Source organism: Eretmochelys imbricata, chromosome 2, assembly GCF_965152235.1.
Source record: "Eretmochelys imbricata isolate rEreImb1 chromosome 2, rEreImb1.hap1, whole genome shotgun sequence".
NCBI classification, from domain to species: Eukaryota; Metazoa; Chordata; order Testudines; family Cheloniidae; genus Eretmochelys; species Eretmochelys imbricata.
Genome location: NC_135573.1, coordinates 141,482,702 through 141,510,164, shown reverse-complemented (window position 1 = coordinate 141,510,164; position 27,463 = coordinate 141,482,702). Strand labels below are relative to the sequence as shown.

Here is a 27,463-nt window from a genome sequence, read left to right as displayed (position 1 = left end):
TGCTTTTCTGAAGTCCAGGGTCCGTATTCTGTTGCTCTCCTTTCTTCCCTGTGTCAGGATCCTGAACTCCACCATCTCATGGTCACTGCCTCCCTGGTTCCCATCCACTTTTGCTTCCCCTACTAATTCTTCCTGGTTTGTGAGCAGCAGGTCAAGAAGAGCTCTGCCCCTAGTTGGTTCCTCCAGAATCAATGGAGTCTCTATTCTAAGACTTTGTCTCCATGAGAAAGCTGCACCAGGGCAGCATATAGCTTTTAATAAAACCAGGCAGAGGGCACTCAGCCAGCTTCATTGCAATGTTTTGGAGGCTGCTGCATGGAACAAGGGTTCCATGGGATTATTCCACTTGTACATAACTTTTTATGCAAGTTCCACACATCTTTTGCTTTGCATGCAATAACTTTTTGCAATGGAGAGCCAGTAAACGATAGGTATAATGACTTTATCATGTTCCCTCATCTCGTCTCTCAAGTAAACAATTGCTCTCTTTTCAACCTCTTCATAAGGAAATCTTCAAGTGCCTCCAATCATTTTCATTATCCATCTGAACTCTTCTGCCACATATTTTTTGCAATAGGCTGGCCAGAGCTGCGCAGGATATTCCAGGTGAAAGTGTGATTTATATAATGCCATTATATTTTCTGTATTATTTTCTATCCCATTTTTTATCCGTCTTCACTATTTGTTTGCTATCTTGATCTCTGTTGCATGTAGGTTATCACAGAACTGTCTAGATCCATAGATTCAAAGGCCAAAAGGGACCAGTGTGATTGTCTAGTCTGACCCCAGGTATAACACAGGCCATAAAATTTCACACAGTCCACAAAGATGCCTAGGTCTTTTTCTTGAGTGGTTACAGTTGATTTAGAACCAAACAATCTTTATGAGTAGTTCAGACTATTCCTTCTAATGTACCCCATTACCTTGAATTTTTCAACACTGAATTTCATCTGCTACTGAGCCAGCCAGTCACCTAATTTGGAAGTGAGGCAGTCCTTGGAGTCCAGCAGGAATTAGGAACAATGAGTTAGGAGTCCTGCAAAGGCCACATTCTGGCATGGGCTTGTTTATAGACCATGTAGTAGGGGGCATGGCATCCTAAATAAGTTGTACTGTGGAGATCTGATTTATTTTGGAATGTAAAAAGGATGAGGGGGGAAGACCAAGGTAAAGAAAAGAAAGGTTTGTGGGGACATACACGAGTACAAAAGAGGGAAACGAGGGAGGGATTAATGTAAGAGACAAGGAAGATAGATTGTTGTGAAGTCAAGGAAGGGAGAACTGAAAGCAGGGAGAAGTTGGGAAGTCAAAGTGGAACACAGTGAAGAGAGAAAGGAAGAAAATAAGAAAATGTTCAGAAGATAAAAGTGAGAGAGACAAAGAAATAGAATGAAATAAAGTAAGGCTGTCAATTAATCACAGTTAACTCATGTGATTAAGTCAAAAAAATTAATCACGGTTAAAAAAATTAATCTTTAATTGCAGTTTTAAGTCACATTGTTAATCAATAGACTACCAATTGAAATTTATTAAATATTTTTGAATGTTTTTCTACATTTTCAAATATATTGATTTCAATTACAACACAGAATACAAAGTATACACTGCTAACTTTATATTATTATTTTTGATTACTAATATTTGCACTATAAAAGTTATAAACAAAACAAATAGTTATTTTTTCAGTTCACCTGATACAAGTACTGTAGTGCAATCTATCATGAAAATGCAACTTACAAATGTAGATATTTTTGGTTACATAACTGCACTCAAAAACAAATCAATGCAAAACTGTAGAGCCTACAAGTCCACTCATTCCTACTTCTTGTTCAGCCAATCGCTAAGACAAACAAGTTTGTTTACATTTACAGGAGATAATGCTGCCCACTTCTTATTTACATCACCAGAAAATGAGAACAGGTGTTCACATGGGACTTTTGTAGCCGGCATTGCAAGGTATTTATGTGCAAGAAATGCTAACCATTCGTATGCCCTTTCATGCTTCCGCCACCATTCTAGAGGACATGCTTCTATGCTGATGACCCTCGTTAAAAAAAAAGCATTAATTAACTTTGTGACCAAACTCCTTGGGGGGAGAATTGTATGTCTCCGGCTCTGTTTTACTCACATTCTGCAATATATTTCATGTTATAGTAGTCTCAGATGACTCAGCACACGTTCATTTTAAGAACACTTTTGCTGCAGATTTGATAAAACGCAAAGCAGGTATCAATGTGAGATTTCTAAAGATAGCTACAGCACTCAACCCAAGGTTTCAGAATATGAATGCCTCCAAAATCTGAGAGGGATGAGGTGTGGTGGATGGTTTCAGAAGTCTTAAAAGAGCAACACTCCGATGCAGAAACTACAGAACCCGAACCACCAAATAAGAAAATAAACCTTCTGCTGGTGTCATCTGACTCAGAGGATGAAAATGAACATGCGTCGGTCCGCACGGCTTTGGATCGTTATCGAGCAGAACTTGTCATCAGCATGGAAGCATGTCCTCTGGAACGGTGGATGAAGCATGAAGGGACATATGAATCTTTAGGACATATGGCATGTAAATATCTTGTGGAGCCAGCTGCAACAGGGCCATGAGAACGCCTATTCTCACTTTCAGGTGACATTGAAAACAAGAAGCAGGCAGCATTATCTCCTGCAAATGTAAACAAACTTGTTTGTCTGAGCGATTGGCTGAACAAGAAATAGGACTGAGTGGGCTTGTAGGCTCTAAAGTTTTACATTGTTTTATTTTTGAATGCAGTTATTTTTTGTACATAATTCTACATTTTAAAGTTCAACTTCCATGATAAAGCGATTGCACTGCAGTACTTATATTAGGTGAACTGAAAAATACTATTTCTTTTCTTTTTACAATGCAAATATTTGTAATAAAAATAAATATAAAGTGAGCAGTGTACACTTTGTATTCTGTGTTGTAATTGAAATCAATATATTTGAAAATGTAGAAAACATCCACAAATATTTAAATAAATGTTATTCTATTATTGCTTAATCGTGTGATTAATTGCGCAATTAATTTTTTTAATCGCTTGACAGCCCTAAAACAAAGGAAACCAAGGAGAGGACAAAGAAAAAGGATTAAGAATATGGAATTTGAGGATTTCTCCAAATGGGTATTTTATATCAAGTCAGCTACTTGGTTTTATGGGGCTTTTTGTCAAGCCTAGGAATGATCGGGGTACAGTCAAACACAGATTGACTCCTCACCTAATAAGATATGGTTACATTTAAAATCAAATGAAATTATAACAAGGTTGGTGGTCGGAGAGATTTGTTATCAATGATTCCAAGGACAGGACTAAAAAGAAAGCTATTTGTAATGTAATCTGCTTTTGATGTAGTCATGAAATATAACGTCAATATGCCTTATTGCATTTCCAGGAGGCTGTTTGAGGTTAGCTTTGCAATGCTGTTTTCAAGCTGTAGTTCTACTAATGAATTATGGCACCAGCTGTGCTCCTTACCCCTCCTTAAACCCATTACGAAATATAAGTTTATATTCTTGGCACAGGACTCTGGTGGAATTACTGCCTCAAGAAACTGCACTTGTGTCCTCTCTCACTTAAAGACTCTTCCTCTTGGTATTTCATTGAGATAGAAAATTGTGGTTAAAAAAATCCAGATTTAGAAAAATTTTTTGTGGTGCATTGAAAACTGTGTTAAAATTACACACCATAACTAAGTTTTAAGAGGTTTTGTGGTCCTGCTTGAAGGCTAGGGGGCTCTGTAGGGAAGCGAGCAATTTGTGTCTTTGACTTCAGCAATTGGTCTGCAAAGAGCCAGCCTGCAGCAAGGTGGGTTGAATTGTGCTTTTCTGCCTTAGGTAGCAGCCTGCTTTCTTTCTCTCTCTCTCTCTCTCTTTCTAATTGGTTGGGGGTGTGCTAGATTTCTGGATTCTAAGAGATAAAGTTGTTTTATGTTGCAGTCTTACAGGAAGAATATAAATTCTTTTTTCTGTGTGTATATGCCATGAACATAACACTTTTAATTTTATTTAATGTTTGATGTTTTAAAAGGCATAGTTCAAAGTAATTTGTTTAGAGACTTGATTCATGTCTATTTATGTCTATTAACACTGTATAACTTCTATCATTGGAGTCAGATGCCAGAGCAGGATTAGAGAAAAAATGGGGGGATTAGAGCATTTTAAGAGTGATAGAGTGACTTGAGAAAAAAACATGAAGAGCATAAATTTCCTTAGGGCATGGCTACACTTGCAGTTGTAGAACTCTTTGAGTTAAACCAGCCTTTGTAGAGCGCAGTAGGGAAAGCACTGCAGTCTGTCCACACTCACAGCTTCAAGCGCACTGGAGTGACCATATTTGTGGCACTTGCAGTGGCATTGGGAGTGGTGCATTATGGGCAGCTATCCCAGCATGCAAGTGGCTGCAACATCCTTTTCAAATGGGGGGTGGGGTGGGGTGGAGTGTGACAGGGAGTGTGTTGTATGTGTGTATGTGTGGGAGAGAGAGAGTGGGTTTTTGGGGGGCTGAGAGCATGTTAGCATGCTGTCTTGTAAGTTCAGACAGCAGCAGACCCCCCCCGCCTCTCTCTCTCACACACAGCATTCCACACTAATGGTTGCTTTGTCTCGGAGCAGATAAGCAGCTGGCTGTCAGAAACGGAGCTTTCAAAGGGCATTTCCGCATTCCTACAGACGCTTCCAAACAATGACAAGAGTGGCCACTTGACTTAAGGGGATTATGGGACGTTTCCGGAGGCTGATCAGAGTGCAGTAAAGCAACACCTCGTTCACACTGGCACCGTGGCATTCCAGCGAGGGTGCAGCAAACGTTATTCCACTTGCCGAGGTGGAGTACCAGCAGCACTGTAGCCGTGGAGTCAGAGCACTCTATGTGCCTTGCCAGTGTGGACGGGGAGTGAGCTAGTGTGCCCAGGGTTCCTTTATTGCACTGTAACTCGCAGGTGTAGCCAAGCCCTTAATAAAGTCATATTCCGTTCCTGCTAGAGTGGAGATAGAAAAGGAAGATGACTTTGCCAGCCTCATGCCCTAGCACAGGGGTCGGCAACCTTTCAGAAGTGGTGTGCCAAGTCTTCATTTATTCACTCTAATTTAAGGTTTCGCGTGCCAGTAATACATTTTAACATTTTTAGAAGGCCTCTTTCTATAAGTCTATAATATATAACTAAACTATTGTTGTATGTAAAGTAAATAAGGTTCTAAAAATGTTTAAGAAGCTTCATTTAAAATTAAATTAAAATGTAGATCTTATCAGTTTAGTGTGATCCTTGCCCTTGCTTTTCCTTGCTGAGTTTTCCAATGTCTGGTACATATTTGGATACTTTAAGCTGCACACAGGCTTCTGAGTGATGAGTTGTTAACCGACTCTGAGAGGGACAGAGGACAGATTTCATTTGTGAAAATACCTGTTCACACAGGTATGTGGATCCAAATGCTGAAAGCATTGCAAACGCCATTTTCTTCAAACAGTTAAATTTCACTGGCAGGGATGTCCAGCAGGTCAGAATAGAGGCCCCATGATCTCTCTCAAGTGCACTCTGCAGATCTCCAAACTTTGATGCCCACAATTTTGAGCTTTTTAACTGAATGAGCTGCATTTCAAAATCTTCAACATCCATCCATTGAAATACAGACAAATCCAAGTCGCTTTCATTGAACTTTTCAGGTTTAATTAGAAAAGAAAGCATGGGGCCAATTCTCTGGAAATCTTGAAATCTGTCAGAAAATTCTGATTCCAGTTCTTGCATGTACATTCTAATCTCAACATTAAATGCAGTGTGCTGTTCCACGTGGCATGATAGTGATATAAGCAGCAAATCGGGACTCAAAAATATCCCAGTACAGTGGTGCTGGAACAATTTTTAAGGTGGGGGTGCTGAGCTGCACCCTCTCTTGCCCCTGTCTGCACCCCTCACTGCCTCAGGCTGGGGCCAGTGGGCCACAGCTGGGGGTGGCTGCAGAGCCCTGGGCTGGCAGCTGGGACCCCAGGCTGGCAGCAGAGCCCCCTGGACCAATGGCTAGGATCTGGGGCTGGCAGCAGGGCCGGTGGCCGAAACCCCGGCTGGCAGGGGGCTGGCGACCGGTACCCCAGGCCAGCAGCGGAGCCCCCGGGACCAGTGGCCAGAACCCGGGCAGTGTGAGTGCCACTGAAAATCAGCTTGCATGCTGCCTTTGGCCCATGTGTCATAGGTTGCCTACCCCTTCCCTAGCATTAGGGTTCCAAACTACCATGCAGCAGACCTACACTTTTTACTCCAGGCTGGCCTCACAGGAGGGGAGAATTTGAGAGGCACCCTGGGATGGGGAAGAGAAAAGAATTATTCCTGCCATTCAGTGGTGTTCCTTTGAGACAGCTAGGCTCTGTCTCCACGAGGAAATACTAGTTTTCAAATCCATCCGTCATCCCCCTTAACATTACTCTGAATTTAAACATTGTGGGACCTGGAAGATCACAATGCAAATTGACCTTAAAGCTGCCCCCTAAAGGGGCAGTTGAGGATACCCCCAGCATGGGGGAATCCTGAGATAGTGTAAAGTTTGGCATAGCTCAGTACTTGGATGTTTCCAGGCTGCCTGGGAGTGGGAAGGAAATGTGGCAAGCACTGAAGAAGGTGGAGCTGGAGTGTGATGTGCTTCACTCATCCTTGGATGGCAGAAGTCTCTAAGGGGTTATGCTACTTGGCATAAATTTGGCCCCTGGCCAGCCCCAGGATCAGCAGAGACATGAGGATGAGAGAGCCACATTTGCCTCTTCCCATCACCCTTTCACTGAATTGGTGCCAGCACAGATGGGAATTGAACCCTGTCAATTGGAATAGATAGATGAAGACAAACTTGTCCAGCACTTCCTTTCAGAAAGCATTCTTGCAGCAAATTTAGAAGAACCTTTTGGGGATAAGTCCGGGACCAGCTGCTGCTTTCCAGGGTGTTTCCCTGGCAGGCACCCCATAAGGCAGAGTGATCCTAGTACAATTTGTTACAAATCTTCTGTGATCTCCCATATCTTTTCTGTGCTGTGCAGTCTGGTATCTTCACTGGCAAAGGAGAGCCTCAGAAGTGCAAAGTTTGAAAGGAACAATACTGAGCTCAATACTGCTGCATTTTACAGGCCCTAGGGTGAAGAAGCAGAAGGGAGAGAAGCACTTTCCTATTCCAGGCCCCTTCCAGTCAAGGCCTCCTTCTTTTTTATGTTCTCACTACACAACCCTGCTCCAACTTTGCCCCCCTCCCACATCCCTGCTTACGACCCACACCCTCCCCCTATGGCTGCTGTGTGGTGGGGCCAGTGAGGGAGAAAGAAAGGATTGTGAGGGGGGTCTACTCTGCTAAACTTTTATCTCCCCACTTCCTTACTTATGCACTATGGCCTCTTGGAGTCCCATCTTTCCCTACAACCCACTCCTCTTTGCCCTTTGCTGCCTAGGTTGCCTGGCTCCCTCCATGCTCGTTATGCTGAACAGAGGTGATAAGGAAGTGGTTGGCGACTTTGGAAAACAAAAGCAGCTGATGGAACTGAAGTTTCATTGGCTAATCTTAGAGTAAATCAAATTAGTTACTTTGAATAATGGGAAAATGCTTTATCTATTTAATTTAAAATTTCAAATGTAGCCTGTGACCAAGATGTTATCAGAATGAGTGTGTGTGAAGTTTGGAATTTATAGGGATTGAGGTTGCTAGATATAACCAAAGAAATGTGAGAAAAATTCAGTACAACTTCAAAAAGGGAACATTTAAAAAGAGTTCCTCCGCAAAAGTTAGCACTTTACTAAAAATTACATAGAAAATATATTTGTCTTATTAAGAGTTTTTGTATTAAATTTGGATAATAAATTTAATTACTCAAATGTATAACAGATTTTAGTCCTGCTTTATCTGGAATTTTAACACAACTTCAACTATCGTCTTTAACAACATCTCCCTCACGTGCATATTACATACTAAAAACACCTGTGTTAAAATAATATAATAAGGTTGAAAAGTCAAGCATTAAAAAGTTACAAAATCCCAAAATTAAGGTTGCCCATGCAACCGTAATTCTGACTCCTTGTGGCAGACATATTTTGGCACAGTCTTTAATTATACATTTTTTTTAACATAGAACCCTGCCTCAGTCGGTGCCCAGGATACATGCTCATTGGCTGAGACAGTTATTATATATTTCTTTTCATCCCCATTATTCAATAAGTTGTCCCGTGCCTTATTAAGTGCCCACCATCCGCTGATTATTAATTTTCTCAGAGGCTTTCCTCTGGCACTCATCATCATAGTAAATGAGTGTCACAACATTAATGCATTTATTTTCTCCACATCCATAAAAATAGGAGACTGTAATTATCCCCATTTGACCTCAGGGGAAAATGAGAAAGGAAGGTGAAGTGATTTGCTCACCACCATACAATGAATCAGTGACAAAGGCAGGAGTAGAATGCAATCCCTCCTGACTCTCAAGCCTATGCTCAGTCCCCCAGACCACACTGTCTTACTGCATAAGATTCTGTGCATCCACAGCTCCCACTGACTTCAGATGCAGTTGTGCATAGTCAACAAGTCTTAAAACCAGGCTTCAGGTTTTCAAATTTGGCACCTACAAAATGAGGAACACACAATTAGTGGCCACCTTTGAAAAGTTTAGTTTAAATGACTTGCCCAACGACACATAAGAAGTATGTGGCTGTGCCAGGAATAGAAACCTGTTGTCTTTTTTGGCGGGAGGGGAAATGGGGACAATCAATTGCTTTAATTATAAGACCATCTTAGCTCTTTATGAAGTCCATCTCTGATTTGCTACTCACCTGTCAAACCCTATAGAGAATGAGGCAGGGTCCTACTGACAGTGTCAATCACTACACACCCCGATTCATTCCTTGAGCACCATCTATCTTTTGCACTAAATGAGGCAGAGATCCTGTGGCAAAAATAGCATGTGATCATGTAATTAAAGATTCTACCATAATGCAGACACACGAGGCACCCGAATTATGGTTCGACAGTCAGATATCAGGACAGGAGAAATGTTTCATTGAACAGACCAAACTTCCCCAAAGTTTTAATATTCTGATGAAAATACACTTATTAACAAGGAGCAAATCTGCAAAGAGGAACATACAGCAAAGCAAGGAAATTAACCTGAAGGATGAGTATGCTCCCTTGGGATCCTAGAGTGAGGGCCACATTAACTCATCTCATTTTCCCTTCCCTACTTCCGAGATGAGCCCTCCTCCCTCCTTTATTACAATTGAGACCCTCCACCCACGCGCCTATAAAGTGATCTCTTTATACCCAGCCTGTCTTTCTTCACACATCAAGCAGCTGCAGACCATCAGCTCCTACCAGTCAGTGAAGAGCCTGTCCATGTCCTTCCAGCTGCAGGCTCCGTTCATGAGCATGTACTTGCTGCGAGCTCTATGACATGATCTCTTTATATCCAGCCTGCTATCTCCCACCCTCTGGTTCTCAGGCTGAGAGTGCAGTCAGGAAGCAGCAGTAGTGGTAGGTAGGCGAAAGAGCATGTTCTCTGCAGCAGGGTGGTATTACCTTTGTGACTCATTCTGTTCAAGTATCTTGATCTGGCCTCCTAGGGCCAGACACCCTCCCTCCTCCTATGGATTTCCCTAGCTCTTGATGATCACAAGGACCACGTTGCCCTTTTGTAGGTGTGATTATTTCCAATGCGTGGAGTGGGATCCATCACCACCAAAAAGACCTGATTTCTGATCCCATACACCTTCAGCTATACCACGTATTTGTAGTCTGGTCTCTGTAGCTTCTTCTATGGACTCACTAAAGGTTGTATATCTGTGCAATGACCAGGGGTGGCTCTACCAATTTTGCCGCCCCAAGCAGTTGCCGCTGAATTGCCGCCATCACAATAGCGGTGGAGCTGCTGCCAAAAGCCGCTGCGGCGGGAAGAGCGGTGGAGCTGCTGCCGAATTGCCGCTGCAGGTCACGAACTGCCGCCCCATTCTAAATGCCGCCCCAAGCACCTGCTTGGAAAGCTGGTGCCTGGAGCCGGCCCTGGCAATGACCCTTGTAGTCATGCCAATTGTATGTTCATATACCAAGTGATTGATAGATCTATGTATTGCTTATCAGTTGGTGTTCTCAAAAAAGTTCCAAAAGGTTTGAACAGAACTTCCCATTCTGTTCAAGATGGGGAATATCTGTGGAGGTGGTACAATCTATCAAACAAGTGCAACTCTTTAAGTGTGCCCACTTACACTATAAAGGTGTGAAGCACAAGATTTGGACTTAATGTGCTTCTTTGGGTTAATGCTGGTAGCTTTATCTTGACTGGAAGGAGTCATATAGCATGGTCATTTAAATGCATTAAGATATCTTTTCTATTTTTAAATTCTTATTTCTAACAAGTTTGGATAAATTATAACAATTTTTGGCAAAGTGTCTCTTTACTTTACTCACATGGTATTATGTTACTTTCTTCGTCATAGTTCGATTGCTAAGCCAGGGACATCATTTATTGTTCTCAGTAATACTTTCTGTTCTGAATTCACTGCTAGATTTGGCTCCAAAAGGGTCCACTATCAAGGAACGCAAAGCAAGAAGAATTTCTAAATGAGTATAACTTATTTTTATATGTTGTGGAATAAGGTGGTTATTTTAGTTCCCTGCTAATTTTGTATTGCTACCTCAAAATTTTGAGGATTGTTGGTATTTCTCAGTTTGTTTTTGTATTCTTTTCACGAATAATAATTTTGTTCTTCAGTGCATTTAAGCAGAAAAATAATATATAGCTATTTTTTAAATGACACATTTCAAGAAATATGCTATGGTTTTGTCCTAAAGGGATATTTTCTGGACTGAGATGGCAAATTGCATTAATCTTTTTTCAATTTCCATACTGTGTTAATGCAAATATCTTTATTGTATTTTTTCATAAATTACATGCAGAATATATTGTTTGCTAATTAATTTCTCTCACACATTCTTTTTACATTGTGGCCATGCTGTTGCATTGTGCTGTTATATCTGACTTTTGTGGCTGAGTCTTGCTTGCATAAATAAAGGACATTTATTAAAAGTACTAGGGGAATTTTACACCTGAAAGAAAACCTGGAGTATGGAAAGGTGGTGACGCTTTGAAGTCAACAGCAAAACTCTCATTGACTTCAATAGGGCCATCAGTTCACCCTTAGTGCTTGCTTGTAGTGCTTCATTCTGAATGCTTTTTTTCCTGGTAAATTATTTAACGCCTGTGCCATGTACATCCACATTTCTACATCCGTGAGGTTTTTTCATTTACTTCTTCCAAACCCACCCTTCCCCACAAAACCCCAGGGCTCATTACCAGATTTTGCAGCATATCCTATATGTCACAATAAGAAATAATTAAATACCACATGAACAGGACAGTTGTTACACGGTCTGTAGCTGCACATCTGGCAGTGAATTAGCAATTCAAATTTCAACCATTATGGAAAAAAACAATGTGGAAATTGTTCCCATTTCTCACTTCTATTATTTTTTTCTGTGTATGTTAAATTTTATAGGGAACAACGTGAAACAGCTCTATGAAACTTATTCCGTTTTCAGTACAGAGCAGTGCATTCTTTTCTTTGTGTCAAGGATTTATATAAATTGTGTGTAGGATGACAAAGTGGCTCTTGTGATGCACAACACAGTTTATGTGTAATATTTTGAGCCCAACCTATAGTACCTATGGGCCTGATCTTGCAATATGCTGAGCACCCTATTGTCTATATGTCATGCCAACTCCTATATAATCATATCCAAGGCCCCTACCTTGCACTGAGCTCCATATAGGCAGACCCCTGAAGTCAATGGAAGCTCAAAGTGCTCAACTCCTTTCAATATCAGGCCACATTCAGGCAAAGCAGTTATTGGTCTCAGTGGGAGTTTTGCCTGCATTAGGAATGGCTGTTTAGATTTAAAACCATTGTAAATAGTTATATGAAGTAGGAATGTGATGAATAATAATACCTAAGTCTTTTCATTAGTAGGTCTCAGAGTGCTTTACAGGGGAGGTTGGTATCATTATCCTCGTTTTACAGGTGGGGAATAGCCAAATACATTACATTTGATCACACAAAAAGCCTTTCAGGAGGCATTTGATAGTGCTTGCAGAACTACCCTAAAAACTAATATAATCAATTATAATTAATTACAATTACAGATTTTCATCTGAAAATAAATTATAGTATACTCTTTAGCACTATGAAAAAAAATTAACATATACTGAAATCATAATGGAAAACAAATAATAAATAATACAATTTGGACATATGTATACAATTAATCATAACTTAAACATGTATGTAGAATTACATAATTTACATTGTTTTAACAAAGATTTAAAATTGATACTAAGTGTGGGCAGAAACTAGGCACAATATGAGAAATTTTGAGTGGAGTTATCCAGAAAGTGCAGAGAGTTGGGAACTATCTCAAGACTAACCATTTTACAGGTGTCTTCCATGTAAATAATTTCCATTATTTGTGTATATATCATTTACCTAGGAACTGTCATACCGGATTACATTGTGGTCCACCTAGTCCAGTACTCTGTCTCCAACAGGGACCAGTACTAGATTCTTCAAAGGAAAGCAACACTGCATTAGGCAGTTAGGGGATAACCTGCCCACAAGGTTATCCCTCTTCACCCTTATGGTTAAGAGATCACCTTATGTCCTGAAACATGAGTATTTGTACCCATTCCAAATCCTGTGTTTCTTTAACCTTGCCTCCTGAGAATCACCAACAAAATTTCAGCCATGATTGATCAGTCACTCACATTTTCACTATGTGTTTCCCTCTGTATTTGGAAAGCAGTTGGCACATTTTGGGTGTTACTGCAACATAAATAACAAAACAGAGTTAGTCTCTGTTAGCACCACAAATCTTAGTTTTGGAGAATCTGACCCACTGTGGGAGCAACAATGATTTCACATGCAGTTCTGGAGAGTGGGTGTTTGAGCAATAGATGGATACTTGTGTGTCCCACACCACTTCTGCTGGTCTTTTGCAGAAATCTGGATAGTCAGGATTATCTCTATGTGAACTGATAGTAACAACCCCAAAATGTATTCTAATGAATAATTGATATTTTGTAAGGTGTAGTCCATACAATACTGAGTGGGAAAAATCAAAAGACTTCCGACTAGCACCTCTTAGTACAGATAGAACCATCAGAATTAAATCCTTTTTATTAGGTGAAAACAGCACAAGAGATAAGGTCCCTAGCTGATGGCAACAGGAATTTTACACATAAGAATATGAACTAATATGAATTCAGGAAGGAAGTTACTGGACTTCTCCCCTAGAAGGGGCTAATTCTACAATTCTCATGCACAAAGAACCCCTGTTAGACTTGATTCTGATCTCATGGGGGCATAAATCAGAAATAAATCACAAGTAACTCTGCTTAATCCAGTAGGACTGATCCTCAGCTGGCATAAATCAGTGTAGTTTCATAGAAGTTAACAAAGCTAGTTACACCAATTTACACCAGCTGAGAATCTCATCCAATGGACTTACAACAATGTAAAATTGATATGCGACCAGAATTAGGCCCATTGATTTTCAGTGGGAGCTTTGTACATGGAATGACTGTAGGGTGTTTACATGGCTGTAAAGAGACTAAATAAATAATTTGTGCAAATTAAAATTGAGAAGAGGCAGCCCTCTGTGAGACAAGGGGAAGAAATTAACATTTTTGTTGGATATAACTCTCAAAACGGCACGGCTATTTACTGAGAACTGTTGGTTCTTTACCAACATGTTGATATTTTGCCACTTGATGGGTAGTACAGCAGGCTTTCAGAGAGCATTCTCCAAAACACTTCAGTGTAGCCAAAACTTTGATTGAATGTCCAAGTGTACACCATCCCAGTGCAAACTCCTTCGCTTCTCTTGAATTAAAACTTAAAACAAGTGAACTTCTTAGATGTTGGTGCCATGATTCAAACACTCTCCTCCTCTTTGTCCCAGTAAATGAGGACCAAACATTTCCATATGTAGTTGATTTGCTTTGGCAATACGCTTTTAAGATTCATGTCAAAAGAGAGCTCCCTTAAAATATTATGCAGTGAAAAGGATTAGAGCTGTAATGTTTCATTTTGCAATATATGGGAAGTAAAATGTTCAAGAGGAAACAGAATATGGAGGAGTGCCTTGTCCAGGAACTGCATTCCTGCAAACTAGCTAAGAGATTTCATTAATGAAAGGTAGAAAATTTAGTTGCTACTGAAAGCATAACTATATATACTCACTATAACTGAAAAGCTCCTTATCTGTGAGGCCTCCAGAGACCTTGGCATCTGAAGGATGAGAGAGGAGGAAAGACAGATCACATGCTGTCAAGGTTCCCCCCCACTCTGAACTCTAGGGTACAGATGTGGGGACCTGCATGAAAAACCTCCTAAGCTTATCTTTACCAGCTTAGGTCAAAAACTTCCCCAAGGTACAAAATATTCCCCCCGTTGTCCTTGGACTGGCCGCTACCACCACCAAACTAATACTGGTTACTGGGGAAGAGCTGTTTGGACGCGTCCTTCCCCCCAAAATACTTCCCAAAACCTTGCACCCCACTTCCTGGACAAGGTTTGGTAAAAAGCCTCACCAATTTGCCTAGGTGACTACAGACCCAGACCCTTGGATCTTAAGAACAATGAACAATCCTCCCAACACTTGCACACCCCCCCCCTTTCCTGGGAAATGTTGGATAAAAAGCCTCACCAATTTGCATAGGTGACCACAGACCCAAACCCTTGGATCTGAGAACAATGAAAAAGCATTCAGTTTCTTACAAGAAGACTTTTAATAAAAAATAGAAGTAAATAGAAATAAAGAAATCCCCCCTGTAAAATCAGGATGGTAGATATCTTACAGGGTAATTAGATTCAAAAACATAGAGAACCCCTCTAGGCAAAACCTTAAGTTACAAAAAAGATACACAGACAGAAATAGTTATTCTATTCAGCACAATTCTTTTCTCAGCCATTTAAGAAATCATAATCTAACACATACCTAGCTAGATTACTTACTAAAAGTTCTAAGACTCCATTCCTGGTCTATCCCTGGCAAAGACCAGCATACAGACAGACACAGACCCTTTGTTTCTCTCCCTCCTCCCAGCTTTTGAAAGTATCTTGTCTCCTCATTGGTCATTTTGGTCAGGTGCCAGCGAGGTTACCTTTAGCTTCTTAACCCTTTACAGGTGAGAGGAGCTTTCCCCTGGCCAGGAGGGATTTCAAAGGGGTTTACCCATCCCTTTATATTTATGACACGCCCCCCAAATCTCAGCTAGGGTGAAACACTGGCTGGGATTTCTTCCTGGAGCTCTAGGAAAAACAGAGTTAATAAGATATATGCATCTCTAAATATACTACCAAGTACATAAAGACTAACAATATTTTCCACATCTCAAGGACGATTTTAACCAGTTGATTCTGGGAAACTTTCACGGGAGAGTGCATCAGCCACTTTGTTAGAAGCTCCTGAGATGTGTTGGATGTCGAAATCAAAATCTTGGAGAGCTAAACTCCACCGAAGAAGTTTTTTGTTAGTTTCCTTGATGGTGTGAAGCCACTTTAGTGCAGCATGGTCGGTTTGCAGGTGGAAACGCCGTCCCCAAACATATGGGCGTAGCTTTTCCAGAGCGTAGACAATGGCATAACATTCCTTTTCAGTGACTGACCAATTGCTTTCCCTCTCAGACAGTTTTTTGCTGAGAAACACTAAAGGGTGGAATTCTTGATCAGGTCCTTTCTGCATTAAAACTGCTCCCACACCACGCTCGGATGCATCTGTGGTTACTAGGAACGGTTTGTCAAAGTCTGGGGCCCTTAGTACAGGGTCAGACATGAGTGTCGCTTTAAGCTTGTTAAAGGCCTTCTGACACTTTCCGGTCCACTGAACAGCATTTGGCTGTTTCTTTTTGGTTAGGTCTGTCAGTGGGGCAGCGATTTGGCTGTAGTGCGGTACAAATCGTCTGTAATAACCGGCCAAGCCTAAGAAGGATTGAACCTGTTTCTTTGACTTTGGGACAGGCCACTTTTGGATAGCATCCACTTTGGCCTGTAGGGGGCTGATAGTTCCTTGACCCACCTGGTGTCCAAGGTAAGTCACTCTGTTTAGGCCTATTTGACACTTCTTAGCCTTAACAGTTAGTCCTGCCTCCCTTATGCGCTCAAGGACTTTGTGTAGATGTTCCAGGTGGTCTGCCCAGGAATCCGAAAATATGGCCACATCATCAAGGTAGGCGACTGCATATTCTCCTAATCCCGCTAGGAGACCATCTACAAGTCTTTGGAAAGTGGCGGGTGCATTTCGCAGCCCGAAAGGGAGTACATTAAATTCATACAGCCCGAGATGTGTGATGAAGGCTGACTTTTCCTTGGCAGATTCATCTAGTGGTACCTGCCAGTACCCCTTGGTTAAGTCCAAGGTAGAGATGAACTGGGCCCGTCCCAGTTTCTCTAATAGTTCATCTGTGCGGGGCATTGGATAGTTGTCTGGGCGAGTTACAGCATTTAGCTTACGGTAGTCCACGCAAAAACGTATTTCCCCATCTGGTTTGGGAACTAGAACCACTGGAGATGCCCATGCACTTTCAGAGGGGCGGATTACACCCATCTGTAACATATCCTGGATCTCCCGTTCTATAGCAGTTTTAGCTTGAGGAGACACCCGGTAAGGTTGGACCCTAATTGGGTGAGCATTACCTGTGTCAATGGAGTGGTATGCCCGTTCAGTCAGTCCTGGGGTGGCTGAGAACGTTGGCGCGTAGCTAGTGCACAGCTCCTGGATCTGCTGTCGCTGCATACGCCCAAGGGTCATGGAGAGGTTCACCTCTTCCACACCACCAGCACATTTCCCTTCGTAGTAGACACCTTCAGGCCACTCAGCATCATCTTCTCCCTGGGCTGTAAACTGGCAAACCTTTAATTCTCTGGAATAAAAGGGCTTTAGAGAATTAATATGGTACACCTTAGGCTTTCGGTTGGAGGTGGGGAATGCTATGAGATAATTAACAGCTCCCAGGCGCTCCTGGACCATGAATGGCCCTTCCCACGATGCTTCCATTTTATGGGCCTGGAGCGCCCTTAAGACCATGACCTGATCTCCTACTTTGAAGGAACGCTCTGTGGCATGTTTATCATACCAGGCTTTTTGCTCTTTTTGAGCATCCTGTAAGTTTTCTCTAGCAAGGACTAAAGAGGTTCGGAGGGTGTTTTGTAGGTTGGTTACAAAGTCCAGAATGTTAGTTCCTGGAGAAGGTGTAAATCCCTCCCATTGCTGCTTCACCAACTGCAATGGCCCCTTAACCTCACGGCCGTATACAAGTTCAAATGGGGAAAACCCTAAACTGGGATGTGGTACAGCTCTGTAGGCAAAGAGCAACTGCTGCAACACTAGGTCCCAATCATTGGAGTGCTCATTTACGAATTTACGTATCATGGCCCCCAAAGTTCCATTAAACTTCTCCACCATGCCATTTGTTTGATGGTGGTAAGGAGTGGCAACCAAGTGATTTACCCCATGAGCTTCCCAAAGGTTTTTCATAGTTCCTGCCAGGAAATTAGTCCCTGCATCTGTGAGGATGTCGGAGGGCCAACCTACCCTGGCAAAATGTCTGCTAGTGCCTGGCACACACTTTTAGCCCTGGTGTTGCTTAGAGCTACTGCTTCCGGCCATCGGGTGGCAAAATCCATGAAAGTCAGTATGTACTGCTTTCCTCTGGGTGTCTTTTTTGGAAAAGGACCCAGAATATCCACAGCTACTCGCTGAAATGGAACTTCAATAATGGGGAGTGGCTGGAGAGGGGCTTTGACCTGGTCTTGGGGTTTTCCCACTCTTTGGCACACCTCACAAGACTGGACATAGGTAGAAACATCCTTGCCCATTCCCTCCCAGTGGAATGACCCCCCCAAACGGTCTTTGGTCCTGTTCACCCCAGCATGGCCACTAGGGTGATCGTGGGCTAAACTCAAGAGCTTGGCCCGGTATTTAGTTGGAACTACCAACTGTCTCTGAGGATGCCAGTCTTCCTGGTGTCCACCAGAAAGAGTTTCCTTGTATAAAACTCCTCTTTCTACAACAAACCTGGATCGATTAGAAGAGCTGAGAGGCGGTGGGTTGCTCCGTGCCACCGTCCAAGCTCTCTGGAGGCTTTCATCTGCTTCCTGTTCAGTCTGGAACTGTTCCCTTGATGCGGGAGACATCAGTCCCTCATTGGATTGTGGACCTAGGCTTGGTCCCTCTGGAAGCGATATAGGGGATGGAGCTGTTTCTGTTGACTGTGCACCGCTCTCCACTGGTGCGCTATGTTGGGATTCAGGCTCCGGCTGAGCCTCTTGTGTTGGGTTATCGGCTGCTGCCAGTTCAGGGTCGGTGGGGCCCTCTGGTGTTGAGGTTGCAAGTACTGGATTCAGTGCTGACACTGGGTCTGGTGTTGGTTGTTCGGCTGGTTCCGGTTCTGGGACTGGTTCCGTCTGGGTCTCTGGGACTGGATCCACTACTGCTGTTGCAGACATTGGCCTGGGGTCCGGGTCCATCACCTCTGACTGGGTCCTGATAGAAGTTTCCGGAACAGAGCTAGGCCTCACGGCTTGTTTAGCCTGGCTGCGGGTGACCATTCCCACCCTCTTGGCCTGCTTCACATGATTGGCCAAGTCTTCCCCCAACAGCATGGGGATGGGATAATCATCATAGACTGCAAAAGTCCACATTCCTGACCAGCCCTTGTACTGGACAGGCAACTTGGCTGTAGGCAAATTGAAAGAGTTGGACTTGAAGGGTTGAATTGTCACTTGGATCTCTGGGTTGATTAAATTGGGGTCCACTAAGGAAGCATGGATAGCTGACACTTGTGCTCCGGTGTCCCTCCACGCGGTGACCTTCTTCCCGCCCACACTCACAGTTTCCCTCCGCTCCAAGGGTATCTGGGAGGTATCTGGGCCTGTGGACCTCTGGTGTGATTCCAGTGCAATGAACTGTAATCTGTTGGGGTTCTTGGGGCAGTTGGCCTTTACATGCCCCAGCTCGTTACATTTAAAACATCGTCCAGCTGACGGGTCACTGGGGCGAGGAGGGTTGCTGGAGAACGGGGTGGCAGGACGATAAGGGGTCTGGAGGGTTCTTTGGGAGGTAGGTGGGGCCTTGGGTGGCCCCCGGTAATAGGGTGTGGTCTGGGGTGGTCCCTTCTGGTCTCCGCTCCAACTGCGACCAGTTTTCTTCTTCTCTGCCACCTCCACCCATCTGGCTCCAATCTCTCCTGCCTCGATTACAGTTTTGGGTTTCCCATCTAGGATGTATCTTTCTATTTCCTCAGGAACACCCTCTAAGAATTGTTCCATTTGCATTAGGAAGGGCAAATTTACTGGAGATTCAACACTTGCTCCTGATATCCAGGCATCCCAATGTTTCACAATGTGGTAGGCATGTCGGGTAAATGACATGTCTGGTTTCCACCTTAGGGCTCTGAACCTCCGACGAGACTGCTCGGGTGTTATCCCCATTCTGACTCTCGCCTTGGATTTAAACAGTTCATACTTGTTCATGTGTTCTTTAGGCATTTCAGCTGCCACCTCAGCTAAGGGTCCACTGAGCTGCGGCCTCAGCTCTACCATGTATTGGTCAGTAGAGATGTTGTACCCAAGGCAGGCCCTTTCGAAGTTTTCTAGGAAGGCCTCAGTATCATCGCCTGCCTTGTAGGTGGGGAACTTTCTGGGATGGGAAGTGGTACTTGGAGAAGGATTACTAGGGTTTGTTGGGATATTCTGCTGAGCCTTTATCTTCTCCATCTCCTCCACATACTTCCTCTCTTTTTCCTTCTCCTCCAGTTCTTTGTCCCTCGCTTCCATAGCTCTCCTGTGAGCAACCGCTTGGTGTTGTTCTGCCTCCCTTTCTTGTTCCTTCTTCAGCCGCATGAGTTCTATCTGTCTTTCATGTTCCCTTTGTTTTTCCTCAGCCTGAAATTTGGCTAATTCCAGCTGTAGTCGAGCTGAGGATTTGGTCATTCTAACCTCTCTGTTTTTAACTAACTTTACACCCGAGGTTTAGAAATAAACAAACAAAACTTGGCTGTAAAATTTTGCTGTGCTGGAATAGAATACCTATTCTCTGATAGTGATTGTCAGCCTACAGAAAAAGACAATTCCCTTGTCTCTGCTCTGGGCCCAAATTAAAGCAAAAAACCTCCAACTACTTGGAAACCTGCTTACCCAGCCCAAAGAAAAAGCAAATGGGTAGAACACACACCCCCTATTTACTTTTAGGAAGAAAAGAAAAAAAAAAACCTCTGGGTTGGAAGACTGTGAATTTCCCTGCAGGAGTTAAGTACCCTGCCTCCAGGCAAAGAAAACCTGCAATTCACAAGATAATCCCCTTTTGTCTCTGCTTGGCCACAAAGCAGAGAAGAAACAATCTGCTTTCAGTTTCAACTGCTTTCTGGACTTCCTTTCCAAAGGAAAAAATAATTTCTTTTTAAAATCTGTATTTCTAGTTCAAAAAATCTCAACTGGATCTCAAAATGATTTCAGGTTAATCCCACCACTATGCCACCATGTCAAGGTTCCCCCCCCCACTCTGAACTCTAGGGTACAGATGTGGGGACCTGCATGAAAAACCTCCTAAGCTTATCTTTACCAGCTTAGGTCAAAAACTTCCCCAAGGTACAAAATATTCCCCCCGTTGTCCTTGGACTGGCCGCTACCACCACCAAACTAATACTGGTTACTGGGGAAGAGCTGTTTGGACGCGTCCTTCCCCCCAAAATACTTCCCAAAACCTTGCACCCCACTTCCTGGACAAGGTTTGGTAAAAAGCCTCACCAATTTGCCTAGGTGACTACAGACCCAGACCCTTGGATCTTAAGAACAATGAACAATCCTCCCAACACTTGCACACACCCCCCCCTTTCCTGGGAAATGTTGGATAAAAAGCCTCACCAATTTGCATAGGTGACCACAGACCCAAACCCTTGGATCTGAGAACAATGAAAAAGCATTCAGTTTCTTACAAGAAGACTTTTAATAAAAAATAGAAGTAAATAGAAATAAAGAAATCCCCCCTGTAAAATCAGGATGGTAGATATCTTACAGGGTAATTAGATTCAAAAACATAGAGAACCCCTCTAGGCAAAACCTTAAGTTACAAAAAAGATACACAGACAGAAATAGTTATTCTATTCAGCACAATTCTTTTCTCAGCTATTTAAGAAATCATAATCTAACACATACCTAGCTAGATTACTTACTAAAAGTTCTAAGACTCCATTCCTGGTCTATCCCTGGCAAAGACCAGCATACAGACAGACACAGACCCTTTGTTTCTCTCCCTCCTCCCAGCTTTTGAAAGTATCTTGTCTCCTCATTGGTCATTTTGGTCAGGTGCCAGCGAGGTTACCTTTAGCTTCTTAACCCTTTACAGGTGAGAGGAGCTTTCCCCTGGCCAGGAGGGATTTCAAAGGGATTTACCCTTCCCTTTATATTTATGACACATGCTATCTCTATTTATGTCCTCAAACCACCATACAAATACCCCTCCTTTCTCTGGGAAGCTTAATTAAAATCTGTATCAGGCTTGACAGTCAATAAATTTAAAAGTGCAGTATTTCATCTATTTTAGTGTAAGTTTAGGTGGTTTCCTTCTCTTCTGGGTCATGTACAGCCTAATAAAATTTAAAAAACAGCTTGTTTGTATTGTTTCTGGAGTCTGAAGATGTTTTGTACCACTTGTTTGTGGATTGCAAATTTATGTCCCAACCTTGCAAACACTTATGCACATGAGTACCTTTACACACACAAATAGTCTCATTGTGTAAAGTTATTCATGACCATAAGTGTTGGTGGAATAGGGGCCTTAATTGCAATGTAGTAGAATTGGGCCCTTGGTAAGAAATAATATTGTTAGTATCTCCCTTGAATTAAAATAGCTTGTGTGCAACAAACTGAATCCTGATACCCTGGTGCAGTTAAACAATAACATTTTTCCACCCAGTTTCACAAGAAACAAGTTAGTTCCCATAAAAAACAATAAAACTAATTACAATTATGGAAAACAATAACAGGAAGATCATTTCATGTGACACCTGGGTGCTGTTAAATGCTTTGCCCCACCCCTTATTAAAGCTGAGCATACAGTTGCTTGAAAGAACAAAGCAAAATTCAATTTAAAAAAATTCAAATATAATTCAAAAAGTCAGTGTCTGTTTTTCTCAGTATAACAGTTCCCAACAAACTTCATGACAAATGACAGTTATGTGACATGATGTGAAAAAAGTTCATCCTGAGAAAAGATGTTTTAGTAGCAATAAGTAATATCAAGCAGCCACAAATATGTAAAGAGAAGTGATGAAGTGATCTGTCTACTTTTCTCCTATAATTCATCACCCCAAGTATTTTCCTCAGAGATGCAACATTGTGAAGTGTCCTTCATTTAACATTAGTGTTTTATATTTTTCTGTGAAATTTTTTTAGTTTGATCTAGTTTATGCTTAATAAGAGCATTAAACAAAAAAAATTATATTTTTTTACATAGCACCTTCTGAAAACTGACTCAATATGTACTAGTCGTTTAATTTTAAAGAGTTTTCCTTTAAAAAATAATAGTAACAATAGTAACACTAACATAGCAGCACATTTAACTGAAAATGCTTATATAATTCTATTCAATGGATAAAGTATAAACATAAAGGCAAAAGAGATAATAGTAGTATATTCATCTTGCACCTGTCTCATAATCTATAACATACAAATTATTAATTAGTATAATAGTAAATTACTCAAATTTATAATAGCAGTGGCAATTAATAGGTACATCCACTGTAACATTTAGTATTGTAACTATCCAGTTCTTTATGGCGTGCACATGCATGTGTGTGTGTGTGTGTGTGTAAATCCAAACTGACCTTCTTCCAAGGGTTTTGTTTTTTGGTAATTTGAATAACAAAAAAAAACAACTTCATCTGGACTTGTTCCCTCAAGGTTGGCTGTTCCTAGGACTTTCCTTCCAGTACTCCCTCTGTCCCCACCGCTAGCTCCTTCTGCTGCAGAGACTCGACAACTTCTGTTATAGCTTAGTTGGAACTAAGGGCTTCTCTTCACTTCTGGGGTAAGTCAACCTAAATTTTGCTACTTCAGCTATACGAATAATGTAGCTGGAGTAAACTTAGCTTAGGTAGACTTACTGTGGTGTCTACACTGTGCTGCGTCTATGGGAGATGCTCTCTGGTCTACTTACCTTACTCTTCTCAGGGAGCTGGAATACCAGAATCCACTGGAGAGCGCTCTGCCATTGATTTAGTGGGGCTTAACTAAACCAGCTAAATTGACACCCGCTGCATCGATTGCAGCAGCATCTATGTCTCTGGTAGTGAAGACAAGCCCTAACAAAATCAATTGGCCATCATGAGTCAGCAGAAATTACTATATATCTTTAAATAAGGTTCTAGTGCAAAAGCATAGGGAGACTCAAAGTCCTGCATTCCTACACAAGGTCCAAGAACCTGCCACCTTGTTAGAGACACCCATACAAGAATAATACTGCAATCGTTTTACACATAGAAAATGAACACCACAAACCAAATTTCTGTCTGTGCCTGTGTAATAAATACAAGAAAGATGAAGAAGTTTAAATATTTTGGGCTTTATTCTTCTCTTATTTATACCAGTGCTAGTGAGAAATAACTCCACTAAAGACTATTTACACAAGTGGTAAAGTTGTGTGAAAAGGACACTAAGTTTACATATTCTAAAATGTTTGTTTATATCATCACTTTTAGCACAGGATTGTTGAACTGTGCCCTTAATTTCCTAGTGTAGTGATTACCACACTATAACCAGTTCTAAAACCACTTTCAAATGATTAAACACTATGTAATTACTTATTACCCTGCATGGCTTTTGCACACATTTTACTAAAGTACCTCTCTGTACATATATGGATCGCTGTGAGCTTCATGCTGGATTCCTTACTCAATGTATCCATGATCTGGCCCTATTTATGTTACAGTTCTTATATGGGAGAACTCTGTGTGCACACGAGTACAGTCCATACAGCTGTGAATAATATACTCTGTATACCTGACTGTATAACCCTCTCTCTTGCTATGGTGATATCATTCATATATTAGTGTAAAAAGACTGAAAGTTTAGTATAAGTATTTATGTTGCTAAAACATATGATTGTTTTTAACTAAACAATGCAGTGCTAGCATTGTGAAATGCCAAATAGTTGTAGCTGTGACCTGCTTATGTTAACTTTTCCCTTTCAAATTTTTCCACTTCCACGAAATACATTTTACTATGGAAGAAGCTTTACAATAGCTGTTAGATACACAAGTATCAAGCGGAGTGCCCCAAGGGTCAGTCCTGGGTCTGGTTTTGTTCAATATCTTCATTAATGATCTGGAGGATGGCGTGGATTGCACCCTCAGCAAGTTTGCAGATGACACTAAACTGGGAGGAGTGGTAGATACTCCGGAGGATAGGGATAGGATACAGAGGGCCCTAGACAAATTAGAGGATTGGGCCAAAAGAAATCTGATGAGGTTCAACAAGGACAAGGGCAGAGTCCTGCACTTAGGACGGAAGAATCCCATGCACTGCTACAGACTAGGGACCGAGTGGCTAAGCAGCAGTTCTGCAGAAAAGGACCTAGGGTTTAAAGTGGATGGGAAGCTGGATATGAGTCAACAGTGTGCCCTTGTTGCCAAGAAGGCTAACAGCATTTTGGGCTGTATAAATAGGAGCATTGCCAGCAGATTGAGAGACATGATCATTCCCCTCTATTCAGCATTGGTGAGGCCTCATCTGGAGTACTGTGTCCAGTTTTGAGCCCCACACTACAAGAAGGATGTGGAAAAACTGGAAAGAGTCCAGCAGAGGGCAACAAAAATGATTAAGGGGTTGGAGCACATGATTTATGAGAAGAGATTGAGGGAACTGGGATTATTTAGTCTGCAGAAGAGAAGAATGAGAGGGGATTTGATAGCTTCTTTCAACTCCCTAAAAGGGGTTTCCAGAGAGGATGGATCTAGACTGTTCTCAGTGGTAGCAGATTACAGAACAAGGAGTAATGTTCTCAAGCTGCAGTGGGGGAGGTTTAGGTTGGATATTAGGATAAACTTTTTCACTAGGAGGGTGGTGAAGCACTGGACTGGGTTACCTAGGGAGGTGGTGGAATCTCCTTCCTGAGAGGTCAGGCTTGACAAAGTCCTGGCTGGGATGATTTAGTTGGGGATTGGTCCTGCTTTGAGCAGGGGGTTGGACTAGACGACCTCCTGAGGTCTCTTCCAACCCTGATATTCTATGATTCTATGATTCTATGTTCAAACTATTTATTTTCCACTTCCTCAAAAAAAAACCCCATTTATTTTTAATACAGTAACTGTATCACTTCCTGATTTCTCAGTCAAGTGTCAGTATGTAACTTATTAATATAGACGTTAGAAACACGGTCCATTTCTGCTATGAAGACTACAAAATTTGTTAGCTGTCAGTCACGAGATAGGAGGGCAGCTGAGGGGAGCTTATTCAATAAACAAATGGAAAACAACAATAGCAAATATGGAACTACTAATTTGTGTGGCAGCCATCACCCTTAAAATTGGCTTGTATATTCTACTCTCTTCCCCCAGCCTTTATCTGTTTTTGTTTTTCAGATTATAAAGTCTTGAGGGCAGTGGGATTTTTAAGTGTTTGGAAAGAACCTAGCACAATATGTGTGTGACTGCATGCAATCATCATCACTCTTCTGCTTTCCATTCTTATTAGTCATATTTTAAAAATTATTGGAATGGAGCAATGTTAGATTAGCATAATTGTATTATTAATAATAACAGTTATATTGTGGGCAACACCCAAAATGGGCTTTCTGCACATATAGGAAGACACAGCCTCTGTTTCAAAGATCTTAAATTCTAATGCTAGCCATGATGCAGCAAGTGACAGTTACAATAGGTGGGAGAAAGTAGGAAGTCACATGGATAAGGTTTATAAAAATAAGGTTACACGGTTACTTCACATGTTGTCGTATAAAATATATCCCCCAAGTATGTGATGGCACCCAGGGTGCTATATGCCTAGAACAGATTGACCCTTCTTGGAGGGCTTCAGAAGGAAGACGTGTGTAAGGGGATGGACCACAGCATAGGGAAATGGATGATGTTTTCTGGAATCCTGATTGGGGCTGGATCTTGGATCATCACCTCTAACAGGCTCTGCACCAACAACTCAGGTGTTGGTGTTCTGAAGAAGTTGGCACTCGGGTGGAGAAGAGCACTAGTACGTCTTCTTCTCTCTGCCCCCCCCCCCCGCCCCAAGCAGCTTCTTGGTGCCAGCATGCTTTCTTTTATCCTTTTTAGAAGGAGCAGCCATCGGGGCTGGTAGTGGTGCCAAGTTGCAAAGAATGGCCCTGGGCTGGGGAAGTAGGGATGGACCATTCCCAAATGGAAACGTACAGGGGTCCTTGAAGGAGAAATGTGGCTTGTAAAAGAGATGGGACATGGTGAGGTTTTAGATTATTAGGCAAAAATGCACATCCTTCAACAGATACTCAATTTAAAATCTACTCAGAAATTTCCTATGGATTCATTATTTAGTTCCCTTTTTTGGAGGACTGTGTGTTCATAAATCATGTGAATGGATAATACTCTTCATATGTGTAGTTTCTTTTATAAGTAACAGATCAAATATTTCAGAGTGGTAGCCATGTTAGTTTGTATAAGCAAAAACAACGAGGAGTCCTTGTGGCACCTTAGAGACTAACAAATTTATTTGGGCATAAGTTTTCGTGGGCTAGAACCCACTTCATCAGATGCATGGAGTGGAAAATACAATAGCAGGTATAAATACACAGTACGTGAAAAGATGGGAGTTGCCTTACCAAGTGGGAGATCAGTCTAATGAGACAATTCAATTAACAGTAGGATACCAATTGAATTGTCTTGTTAGACTGACCTCCCACTTGGTAAAGCAACTCCCATCTTTTCATGTGCTGTGTATTTATTCCTGCTACTGTATTTTCCACTCCATGCATCTGATGAAGTGGGTTCTAGCCCATGAAAGCTTATGCCCAAATAAATTTTTGTTAATCTCTAAGGTGCCACAAAATCAAATATTCTTCATCTGGTAATTAATTTCAGTGTGAGGTAATACTTCTAATCTAAATTGCAATGGTCCCATATCTGACAGAACACAACAGAATGGAAAATACTTACTTAAAATGTGTAAGAGAAGAGTTAAAGCATTTGGTGATATGCAACATTCTATAAAGTCAAAGGAATGCATATGCTGTCTTTTTGGCAGTGGCATGTCATTGCAGAATGGTGTGGCATGCATTTCATTTCACTTCACTCCACTACACACTATAGTATGTCTCAAAATGCAACTCTTACTGCTTTTTGAATGTTGAGAAAAACCATGACTTTGTATAGGACCTGCACATATAGTATGTTCAACTGGTTGGTGATTA

The 27,463-nt window shown here is 41.8% G+C and overlaps 1 protein-coding gene across 1 annotated transcript in view; it reads left to right on the top strand.

The window, feature by feature from the left end:
• ANKRD33B (ankyrin repeat domain 33B) overlaps window positions 1–27,463 on the top strand; it is a 115,181-nt gene that overhangs the window by 18,674 nt on the left and 69,044 nt on the right. The window lies entirely within an intron of this gene.